The 12,968-nt window shown below is 41.2% G+C and overlaps 1 pseudogene; it reads left to right on the top strand.

Annotated features, from left to right (window-relative positions):
- Positions 1 to 560: 560 nt before the first annotated feature.
- On the top strand, positions 561 to 1,118 carry LOC112816427 (thioredoxin-like; annotated as a pseudogene).
- Positions 1,119 to 12,968: the final 11,850 nt, after the last annotated feature.

Here is a 12,968-nt window from a genome sequence, read left to right as displayed (position 1 = left end):
ATTGCAACTAATAAAAGTGTACTACAGCAAGCACACCTAACACCTAGATCTTGGTTCCTAATACCTTTCTCCAATAAAAAGAACCAAGAGCTCCTTGGAGAAACAGCTGCTTCTAGGACTGGGGTAGAAAATATACAACATAAGCCAAGTATCTTGTAAGACCAGAAAATGAAGTGCCAAAAGCATTAGCTTCAGGTGTACAACATAAGTGATTTAACAAGTCTATGTGTTATACTGTGCTCAGCACAAGTGTAGCTACCATTTGTTACCACACACCACCATTACAGTGTCATTGACTATATTCTCTATGCTATGCCTTTTTTTTCCTGTGGCTTATTCATTTCATAACTAGAAGTGGGTATTTCCCATGTTTCTTCACCCATTTTGTCCATCCCCTAGGCCCCCTTTCCTCTGGCAACCATCAGTTTGTGTGTCAACTATATTCAAATAAAAAAATTAAATACACAATTTAAAAAAAAATAAGTGCTAGTTGCTATGAAGGGAAGGCAGACTGCATGCTTTGCAAGCTCTGTCTAGCATTTTTGGATCCATTCTCATCAGTCTTCACCATTGTTCGTCAGACCCCAACTGCCAAAATGGTGAAACAGATAAAGAGCAAGTATGCTTTTCAGGAAGCCGCGAACAGTGCAGGAGATAAACTAGTTGTAGTTGACTTCTCAGCCATATGGTGTGGGCCTTGCAAAATGATCAAGCCTTTCCCTCTTTGAGAAGTATTCCAACGTGGTATCCCTTGAAGTAAATGTGGATGACTGTCAGGATGTTGCTTCAGAATGTGAAGTCAAATGCATGCCAACCTTCCAGTTTTTTGTTTTTTGGTTTTTGTTTTGTTTTGTTTTTAAAGAGGGAGGGGGTGTGGGGTAGGAGCAGAGGGAAAGAGAGTATCTTAAGCAGGCTCTATGCCCAGCACAGAGCACATCAAAGGGCTCCATTTCACAACCCTGAGATCATGACCTGAACCAAAATCAAGAGTCAGATGCTTAACCCACTGAGCCACCCAGGCACCCCATCCTTCCAGTTTTTTAAAAGGGACAAAATTGGGTGAATTTTCTGGTGCTAATAAGGGAAAACTTTAAGCCACCATTAATGAATTAATCTAATTATGTTCTCTGAAAATATAACCATTCATTGGCTATTTAAAATTTATAATTTTGTTTATTTACAAAAAGAAAGATCAGATATTAAGACTATATACTCAACTGCCATCTAATTATGTGACAAAAAAATATAATTTTACCCTCTAAAAAAGAAGTGCTAAAAATGAAACAACAAAATCCCACCATAATAGAGCATGTCAAAATGACACAGGAGCCAACTGAAAGACTTCTCAATGGCCAAACCTGGAATAATTTAAGCACCAAAATAAAGTAATATTAGAATGTAACTCAAAGTATAAAGTAAATATTCATGAGTCCATAGTGATAGAAATAACTGATTGAATAAGTTAATCGATGGGGGATAAGAGCCTCTCATACACAGGAATTACAAATAAATTGTATAGATACTAAAAGAAGGTAAGCATAACACCTACTCCTTGTGTGAGGGCTGCGCATACTGATTTCTTTATAAAGAAGACAGTATGGAAAGCAGGGGAAGAAGAATCATTTTACAGTGTAGAAACCTAACCAGCACTACTTTAGCCAGGTGATCGAGGTCAACATCAACTATCATAAATCATGTAGATAGTGTGTTGCCTTGATATGATGTGATGAAAATGTCATTTTACTTCTGAGGTTTTGCTCCCAAATATCATAACTCCTGTCTAATCATGAGAAAAACATCAGACAAATCCCAATAGTGGGGCATTCTACAAAATACTGGATGAGTCCTCCTCAAAACTGTCAAAGTCACTAAAAATAAGGAAAGTCTGAGAAATTGTCCAACCAAGAAAAGCCTATGAAGATATATATTTAGACAACTAAATATAGTATTGTATTTTGGAACACAAAAAGGACATTAGGTAAAAAGTAAGGAAATTTGAATAAATTACAGATTTTAGTTAATAATGTATAAATATTGGTTCATTATTATAACTAAAATTCTACACTAATGTAAGATGTTAATAATAGGGAAAACTATTGTAGGTATATGGGAACTCTCTGTACTATCTGCTTAATTTTTCTGTAAATCTAAAACTGTTCTAAGAAATACAGTTTATTAATTTTTCTAAAAGTTCTCTAAAAGAGAAGTGCATGGTCTAAGGGGGACTTGAGGCCAGAGACAGAAGCAATTGTGTGTTCAAGGAACAGAAATAAAATCATTGTGATTTAAGTTGCATGATCAAAGGTGAATATGGTGCAAACTACAATGGAACTGATAGATAAGGGCCAGAATGTGCAAAGCTTTGTAGACCATATTAAATATTGTTGTCTTTATCTTGAGAGCAGTGATGTTAAGTAGCAGGGGATGAGAGGTGACATGAGGCAAAGGGAGAGGTAAAGGATGACACCCACATTTTAGTTTGACCAACTGAATGCCTGATGCAGAATTTACTGAGACTGGAACACTGGAAGTGTGCAGGAGATCAATTTTAACCATGTGGGATTTAAGGTGCCTGTGGGACATCCAAGTAGAGTGGTGGTGGTGGTGGTGGTGGTGGTAACTTTATTGTTATGGCTTCAAGAAAGAATGAGAACAGACTACTTCTTTCAAAAATTTGGTGGTAAAAAGGAGAAGGCTGGGACAGTCATTGTGCAGGAATGAAAATTCAAGGGAGATAGAGACAGAAGAGAAGGGATAAGCAATAGAATAAAGTCTTGCCAAGCACCAAATTTAAATTCAATCATTAGGCATTACAATATTTGATGACTATCTTCTCCCCAACTTAATGGTGCCAGTGAATAGCTTACTCTATACTTCATCACAGGCATGGTTGTAGAGTGGTTGGGGCTTGTGATAGATGGGGAGGCCATAAAAATCTAGGTGCTGGTTTGAGATTTACCCTATATCAATATTTACTATGGATATAATCAATACAGCTGCTCAGAATGATGTTTCCAATGAAATAAGTATTTTCTCCAAAGTCAGTCCTTCCTCTACTTCAGGCATAAAAGAAGCAACTTTTGAATCCATTGCAGTCTTGTTTTTTGAGTGACTCTGAGTTGGTTGGATGGTAATTTGTAGCTCAGGCTGCAGCCAAGGAGCAGACTTTGCTTCTGGCCCCCTCCTAGGCAAGATCTTTAATTCAACAGTGATTTAACCAACTCTTTCTCCACAACCTGCTCTGCTTCAGTCTTGTCTATTCCCTTGCCCACACTTCAGATCACCAACCCATGGACTTCCTTCCAGCAGCTAAAACACGGGAGCCCTGACTTTCTGGCGCAGTTCCATTCCTATTAGGTTTGTGGTTAGTAAGCTAGGTTCTTAGAATTGACTTAGGCTGGGACTTGGGTAATGGTAAGTAACTACATGTAGCCACCTCTGGATGTATTCTAGGTCCAGCATTGGGGTTGCCTTCATGTACTGTAACTACCATAAGGCAAACTACATTATCAAAAACCATCCTGCCTGCACAGAAACTTAGTCTGCCTGTCCCCTTAGAGTTAGGCATGGTACCCACCACTTCAGCTACACACACATAAAGACCCAAGTGTTCCAGCCTGTTGGCAACAGCTCTTCCTATCTTCACTGAGTGTTAGATCCCAGACAGGTTTGCAGCCTGCACTGGTACACACTCTCTGCCCTGCTCTGTACTGGGCACAAATGAGATGCCCAGAGATGAAATAAAAAGTTTTATCCTCAAAGAACATAAGCAATCATCTAAATACAAACAGGGCAGATACCTAAAGACACAAGAAGAGCATGAACACAGAGCTTCACAGTTTATCAAGTACTCACATGACCTCACCTAGTTCTCACAAAGCCCTGCATAATAAATCTTATTCTTACTATACCCAAATTATAGAGGAGGCAACTGAGGTTCAGAGAGGTGAATCTCTTTGCTACAGTCAAGTTTTGTAAGTAGAAAATACAAGATTCAAATCCAGATCTGTTTGACTCTAAATTGTGTCTTCTTAACATCTTCTTAAGACTCTGCAAGGCTGTCTCAGAAAACACAGACCTTGCCAGTAATCCCCACTATCAAAAGCTGATAGCAACACCTGCTACAGGATGGGGGCATGTGGCTGGGGTTTCTGGGAAGGGGATGCACTGGAAGAGTAGAAACATAACCTGAGTACTATTAGTGTTGGCAGGTGCATACCACACCTCAACATAGCTGCTCTATTCCTCCATTGTGTCCAGGCTAATCCTGTCCTAGAAGATGTGGCATTTCATTGAATATGACCTTTGCCTCTGTAACAAGATTCCCTTCTCCAAGCAAAAATGATGGATTGGACTTCTGTTTGCTTAGCTGCTTACCTTTGAAAAGCCATCTCAGTTGAGCCAACTTTTGAATCATTTACAGGAAAATAGTTCTGCTGCTAACACCTCCACTATGGCCTGACTAGGGTGTGATGGTGGATAAATCTCCCTGGGTCTCAGCTTTTCCATTTGTAAAAGATAGATATGTTGGATTTATTCCATCTATGTTCTATCAATTGAGGAAGATAGATTTAGTTATTCAATCAACCAACAAAAAATTATTGAAGACATCTTATGTACCAGGCATACTGACATACAAAGCATACAGTGATGAATAAGACAGGAATGATCCTGGTCCTCATGGGGTTTAGCATCTGTTGAGAGAAGTAGCCATGTAGCAGGTACATCATAACACATTGTAATCATAGCAGGAGGGCTAAGAGACCAGGCTGTCTAACTCTGCCTGGGGGATTGGGTAAGTTTGCCTTCCTTACCATTACCTTTCCCTGGATAATTTCTATGCATCATTCATTCCTTCATTCACTCCCCAAACATTTCCTGAGTGCCTGCTGAGTGTCAGGCACTGGAAATACAGTGAAGGTCAAGGTAGACAATGTCTTGGCCCTGTGGAGCTTACATTTAAGTAAAGAGGATGCACAGTAAGCAAGTAAACAAATACACATACAGACATAACTCAGAGTGATGAGTCATAAGGAAGAAAGTTCCTTATGTGGCAAGGAACCAATGTGCTCATAACCCTGTAGTTACTTTAGGTTGGCTAGTTCAGAGAAGGTCTCTCTGAGGAAATAACATTTAAGTTGAGGGTAATTAACAAGAAGGAGTCAGTGACATAGTGATCTGAGAGGTAGAGCTTTTCAAGCAAGTAGAAAAGTAAGCTCCAAAGTCCTAAATATAGACTGAGCTTGATCTGTTTAAGAAAAAAGAGGGGGAAAGGCCCATGGGGCTGGCATATGGGGAATGACAAGAGAGTGACACCAGATGAGGTTGGAGTAGTAGGTGAAGCTAGGTAACTCAGAGCCTTGGAGGTCAGGATAAGAGGGGTGAATTTTATTTTGTCTGCAGTAAGAAGCCATGGAAGGTTTGAAAAGCAGGATAGTAAAGTGATTTACATTTTTAAATCACTCTATATCAGATATATGATTTGCAAATATTTTCTCCCATTCTGTAGCTTGCCTTTTCATTTTGATTGTTTCCTTTGTGGTGCAAAAGCCTTTTAGTTTGATGTAATCTCACTTGTCTATTTTTGCTTTTGTTGCCTATGCTTTTGGTGTTATATCCAATAAACCATCGTCAAGGCCAATGTCAATAAGTTTTTTCCCTATGCTTTCTTCTAGGAGTTTTACAGTTTCAAGTCTTTAATCCATTGTGAGTTGATTTTTGTGTATGGTGTAAGATAAGAGTTCAATTTCATTCTTTTGCATGTGGTTGTCCAGTTTCCCCAATAGCATTTATTAAAGACACTATCCTTTCCCCATTGTGTATTCTTGACACCCTTGTCAAAAATCATCTGACGACACACATACACCAGAATATTACTCAGCCATAAAAAAGAATGAAATCTTGCCATTTGCAATGACATGGATGGAGCTAGAGGGTATTATTGCTGAGTGAAATAAGTCAGTCAGAGAAAGACAAATACCATATGATTTCACTCATATGTGGTATTTAGAAACAAAACAAATGAACAAACAAGGGAAAAAAAAGACATACAGAAGACCTCTCTCTCTCTCTCTGTCAAATAAATAAATAAAATCTTTAAAAAAATAAAAAATATATAAAAAATAAAATTGCTTTAACTATTCATGGTCTTTTGTGGTTCTATATGAATTTTAGGATTTTTTTCTATTTCTATAAAAAATACCATTGGGATTTTTATAGAGATTGCATTGAATCTGGATATCATTCTGGGTAGTATGAATATTTTATCAATACTAATTCTTTTAATCCATAAACATGGGATATCTTTCCATTTATTTGTGAGTTTTTTATTTATTTTTTTAAAAAGATTTTATTTATTTATTTGACAGAGAGAAACACAGCGAAAGAGGGAACACAAGCAGGGGCAGTGGGAGAGGGAGAAGAAGGCTTCCCACGGAGCAGGGAGCCCGATGCAGGGCTGAATCCCAGGACCCTGGGATCATGACCTGAGCCGAAGGCAGACACTTAAGGACTGAGCCACCCAGGCGCCCCTATTTGTGAGTTTTTTAAATTCTTTCATCAGTGTTTTGTAGTTTGGGGTATACAAGTTTTTCACTTCCTTGGTTAAGTTTATTCCTAAGTATTTTACTGTTTTTGATGTAGATGGGATTGTTTTCTTGATTTCCTTTTCAGATGGTTCATTGTTAGTGTATAGTGTATAGAAACATAACTGATTTTTGTACTTTGATTTTGTATCCTGCAACTTTACTGAATTTGTTTATTCTCCAAAAAAAGATGTAAAAATGGCCAACTGACACATGAAAAGGTACTCAGTATCACTAATCATCAGAGAAATGCAAATTAAAACTACAGTGAGATATCACCTCACATCTATCTGGTTGTCTATTTTCAAAAAAAAATAATAGAAGACAAGTATTGGTGAGGATATAGAGAGACAATTTTTGGTGAGGATGTACACTTTTGATGGAAATATAAATTGATGCAGCCACCATAGAAAACTGCATGGAGGCCCCTCAAAAAAATAAAAATAGAACTACCATGTGATAAAACAATCCCACTTCTGGATATATATCCAAAGGAATTGAAATCAGGATCTCAAAAGAGATAGCTGCACTCTCATATTCACTGCAGCATTGTTCACAATAGCAAACCATAAAAGCAACCTCAATGTCCACCAACAGATGAATGGAATAAAAAATGTGGTGTATACATATATATAATGGGACATTATTCAGCCTTTAAAAAGAAGAAAATTCTGCTATCTACAACATGGATGAACCTGGAGGACATTATGTTAAATGAAATAAGCTAGACACAGAAGGGCAAATACTACATGATGCCACTTATATAAGGAATGAAATAGTCAAACTCATAGAATCACAGAGTAGAATAGTGGTTACCAGGGGCTGGTGGCAGCAGGGGGCGGAGTGTTATTAATCAAAAGGTAGTTTCAGTTATACAAGATGAATAAGACCTAGAGATCTACTATTCAGCATAGTGCCTAGAGCTAACAATACTGTATTATATACTTAATTTTCTAAAGAGGGTAAATTTTATATTAAGTGTTCTTTTCATCATAAGTAAATAAATAGGGCAGGAGGAAACTTTTGGCAGTGTTCAATGTGTTTATGGTATAGATTGTGGTGATAGTTTCACAGTGTCAACTCCAAAGTCACTAAAGTTATATACATTAAATATGGACAGTTTTTTATATGTCAATAATACCTCAATAAAGTGGTTTAAAAAGATACTCTAGCTGCTGAGCAAAGAATAGATTGGGAGGCATGGTAAGAGTGTCTTAGTCTGCTCATCTGCTGTAACAAAAGTCAATAGACTGAGTGCTTAAACAGTAAAACATTTATTTCTCACAATTCTAGAGGCTGGAAAGTCCTAAATCAAGGTGCCATCACAGTTAAGTTCTTGGTGAAGGCCCTCTTTCTGGCTTGCATTTAGCCACTTCTTGCTGTATCCACATATGGTTGAGAGCAGAGAGAGAGGAACTAAGTCCTCTCTTGCCTCTTCTTATAAGGGCACTAATCCTATCATGAGAGCTCCACCCTCAACATCTAACCACTTCCCAAAAGCCTCACCTCTTAATACCATCACACTGAGGGTTAGGGTTTTAACATAGGAATTTTGGAAGGATAAAAACATGCAGTCCATAACACACAGAGACCAGTTATAGAGGGAAAGGTAACAGTGGCTTTAACAAGATGTTCCATGATAGCTCAGTCAAGGGCTGTGAACCTTCCCCGAGGCCTCCTGGCAGACCTGCTGCTACATTTCTATAGATGTAGAGAGTGAGTTACTTGCTGTGACAACCCCTACCCTCCCCCACAAGCTAAAAAGGTCCATCTGCAAGCAAGAAGGTACATGGAATGGGGGGCCAAGAGGCAGAGGTCCCTCCTCCCACAGTCACTCTAACCTGGGTACCTGGTCTCCCTGAAGAGCCCAGGATTTCTGCCTATTTTTACCATAAAAATGCCACTTCAAAGTCATTGTACTATAAATGCACCAACTGGGCAACTTCTTCCCAAGATTCCTTCCAGGCAGAAAGGCCTGAGACTCCCCTCACCTTGTCTCCTCATCACAGTCTGGAAGAGCCTGGCCTGGCAGATTGGCAGCCAATCCCCACACAGGCATGACTTATGTGTGTAAGGCACAGGTCTGGATACATTAGAGGGTGGATCTGCAGGGAGATTAACGGCTCCTGCCTAACACCTTTGGACCTCTAAAGTGACTGTGAAAGCCTGGATTGTCACCATCCTCACAGTGACCATTGGCTTACCTTGTTGTGGAGCCTTCGGTAAGTTCCTCCTATTCTGGGCCCCAAATTCTCCTATCTGTAAAATGAAAAGTTGGCCTAAATTACCCCAACTCAGAGTGTTCTAACAATGCTACCCCATGAGCTCTGAGATAGGGGAGTGCTGGACTGGGTAAATGGTCAAAGTATAGCAAAAGTAGGAGATGGGAAAAAGCTGGCTTGAGACAGAGAGCTGGTATACTGGATCTTGAGGCATGGAAACCACTATGAAAAAGACCACAATGAAGGGCTCTGTAGTTACACACCACACCCACGACCAGTTGAGCCTGTAAGAGATGGGAATATAACCCATGAAACAAGACTGGCAGATAGAGACCCTAGGTTTTCCCAGGCATGCAGTAGTCTCTGACTGAGAACTTCCTCTGTGCCTAGTCTAGAGATGGACTCTGGCTTGAGAGGCTAGAAGGGTTAAGGAGAATAGGATTGGGGAAAAGAGAGGAGGAATAAGGCAGCCACTACAGAAAATGGATTTTCAGAAAAAAAGCCAGGATGTTTAAAGAGACTATTAATGTTGTTTTGTGATATATGGTCTCTTCTCTGCCTCTCCCTGAAGGCTTCCAGTGAAATGCCACATTAACTGTCAATATGCATTTGCAGTTGGATTTTTCCTTTTTGAGATCTGACCAACATGCTGAGATTATCCTCTACAGGTACATAGTGCCAGAGCAGTGGTGGCCCAAGGAGGCCCCACACATTTGAGTTACATATAGAAGAGTTTTAGTAGCTTGGCCTGTTCACAGGAGGAAGATCTAACGGTCTCCCAGCTACTCACCTATCCCCATCTCCATATCCCCTATCCTGGGGCCACCAGGTCACAGAAACCCCTCTGCCCAAAAAGGTTGAGCAACCTCAGTGAAGAGTCAAAGAGGAAGCAAAGCCTCAAAGTTTATTTCACAGTGCAGTCATTTGTAATGCAGGCCCTGAGTCTCAGAGATCTGGGGAGTCATATATAGGGTCTAAATTGGACTGCAAGCTCATCAATACCATTGCCACCTACTATGGACTGAATTGTATCCTCCAAAAAATTCCTGTGTTAAGCCCTAACCCCTCAATGTGATGGCATTTGGAGGTGGGGCCTTTGGGAGATACTTAAGATTAAATGAGGTCATGAGGGTAGAGCTCCTGTAATGGGATTAGTACCTTTTTAAGAAGAGACACCAAAGATTCCTTTCTCTCTCTCTCTCTCTCTCTCTCTCTCTATGCTATGTGAAGACACAAAAATAAGGTGGCCATCTACATGTTGAAGAGAGCCCTCACTAGAACCCAACCATACTGGCACCTTGATCTCAGATTTCCTGCCTCCAGAAGTGAGAAAATAAATGTCTATTGTTTAAGCTACCCAGTCTATGGTATTTTGTTACGGCAGCCTGGGCTAAAACACCACCTCTGATAGGAAACCAGAGCTTTGCCTTTCACATACATACTTATAAGCATCCCTGTGGGTTAAGCATGAAAGGAAACTGCATTCCACAGAGGGGGAAGCTGAGGCCCAGAAAGCAACCTGACTTGGCCAAGGTCACAGAGTGACTAAGTTTTGGAGCTGTGATTCAAGTCCAGTACTTTTGAGTCTAAGTCCAATATCTTGGTCCCAGTTTCTCAAAGTGTGACCCAGGGACCACATGTTTCAGAGTCCCTGCAGACCTTCTTGAGCAAGCATAACTGGTGGGCCTCATCCCAGATTCACTAAGTCACAGCATCTGGGGGTGAGCCCATGAAATCTGCAGTTTTATCAGCACAGTGTGATTTTTATGCTTCCTAACACTAGAGAAGATATATCATTTAGCTGTAACAAAGTACCATAGGCTGGATGGTTTAAAAATAGAAATGTATTGTCTTTCAGTTCTGGTGGCTAGAAGTCCAAGATCAAGGTGTCAGTAGGGATGGTCCCTTCTGAGGGCCATAAGGAAGGATCTATTCCAGGCCTATCTCCTTGGCTTGTAGATGGCCCTGTGTCCTCATATGGTCTTCATTCTGTGCGTGTGTGTGTGTGTGTGTGTGTGTGTCATAATCTCTTCTTCCTATAAGGACACAAATCAGGCTGGATTAAGGCCTACCCTAACAACCCCATTTTAATTTAATCACCTCTTTTAAGACTATATCTCTAAATATAGTCACATTGTGAGGTACTAGGTGTAAAGACCTCAACATACAAATCTTAGAGGTACATAATTTAGCCTATAACAGAATCATTGATCAAAAATATGATTCCTATGTTTCATCCCTACTGAAAGACAAGTCATTTCTCTTTCTCTCCCCCTTCCTCCCACTTTCCACACCTCTAAAAACAACACTGGCTTCAGGAGTTCCTGCTTCATGTTCCCATATCTCCCAGCTCAACTGAGGCCTTTGAGAATCCTCAGGAAGCTAGGGTCCTTCCACCCCTCTTTGATGGTGGGTATGCACGTGGGAGATGTGTGGAATGTGGCATAGTGCCTTGTGAAGAAAGGCTTCTATTCTCAGGTGTGCAAGTTGTCTCAGTCTGCATGTTTCTGAGGGCTGTAATTAGTCCAAAACAAAGTAGAAGGCATACTTCCAGCAACAGAAAACACACACCCATCACTCTAGCTCAGCACCAACACAGTAAATATTGTCTTTCATGCCCTGCAGCTGACAAGCTCATGTAACTCACATGAAACAATAAGAACTCATCTTCACTCACAAAATCAAGCATGCTAGCCAAAGATAGCAGAGAATGAAGACAATGTCTAGGGGTGTGCATAAGTACAACCCCTCTTCTTTCACACTGCACATCCTTGAACCACAGTTACTGGAGGGGTGGTGCCATGTGGAGCACCCCAGATTTACCCATAAGACCCAGCACAGAGGGTGTAAATCTCAACCCAATGGGACCCGAGATAATCTGGGCCCTTATGGTGCTCCTCCTATAGCACATTTGGCATTAGATGCACTGGAGATCTTGTCCCCAGAGACATTTGCTCACACAGCCCTTTCATACTCTCTGGAAAGCCTGGACATTTTCCAAGGGCCACATCCAATCCTTGCTCCCCTAAAAAGCTTTGGGCAAAATCCAATGCCATTTCTTCCGAACTCCCAAACCCCTGGTGTAGAGATTCCTGGTTTTCCCCACTCCCTTTGATCACTCAGTGCAGAGTTTAATCACACTGGGAAATTCTATTTGTTCTGAGAAATGGCCCCCCGGGCTGGGGCATTCTAACAACCCAGGAAATCAGACTGCAGCCACTCTCCCTCCAGTTCTACTTCCTGGTTGCCCAGAGCTGCTGTTCTGGTAGTCCTACTTCCCAAATCTCCTGTATTGGAAAGCATATGTGTGTACCTCCCCACACTCAGCCACCAGGCTGCTAAAGGGCTCATCCTTGGGGTGTGAGGAGGGAGGTGACAGGGCTATAAGGGCCTCTCTGGCAGCAAGAAGAGAGAAGAAGGGAGGAAAAACATGTGAATACAGCTTTGTGACAGCCACACTCATATAAGCAAAGAGCTGGAGGAGGAGTGGGCACACTGGGAGAGAAGGAGATGATCACAAGAGTTAAAACAGGGCAAAGGCCCACTGTGCCAGGACCCACCACACTGCTGAAGTCCACTCAGCTTGTTTACTTGGGCTTTTTACATGGAGGCTATTCACAGTACTCCGGCATGATCCAGACATGGGTCATCTTCACCCCTGTTAATGTAGGTAGAAGGCTGGGAAGACGATGTCTCAGTCTCAGAGTGTAGGTCTCTTCTGAAAAGGGGCTAAATATGCCTGTAGGACCCACCCTGACCACACCTGGCTCAGCAGGCTGGAGCTGAGCCATTTCTAGTAGCCATGAAAGCAGCTGCTATGATGCTGTCCCATGCAGACAGCTCTGTTTCATAAGCAGGCTTGATGTCATCCCCCAGGCATCTGGGGTGGGATTGCAAAGCTCCCTCCATCCTGCCTTTGCCTTATTTGTATGCACATCTGTCTCTTTCACTTAACTGAGAGCCCCTCTAGGCCACCAATGGCCTCTGATTCCTGTCTATCACACTTACCCCACAGCCCACACTCTAGAACCTGACATTGAATAGATGATGGCTCAGTGTTTGCAAGGGAGCCCAGTAACCCAAGAAATCTATGAAGGTGAAGTCACAGCCTCAAATATGGGTCAGGAGATCAATAATTCTGGGACAGGCAGCCTCCCTCCTG

Source organism: Callorhinus ursinus, unplaced genomic scaffold (assembly GCF_003265705.2).
Source record: "Callorhinus ursinus isolate GAN/ISIS: 27379988/994484 unplaced genomic scaffold, GSC_fseal_2.0 scaffold84, whole genome shotgun sequence".
In the NCBI taxonomy this organism is placed as follows: Eukaryota; Metazoa; Chordata; class Mammalia; order Carnivora; family Otariidae; genus Callorhinus; species Callorhinus ursinus.
The sequence above is the reverse complement of the archived record's forward strand: the minus strand, read 5'-3'. Positions and strand labels throughout refer to the sequence as shown.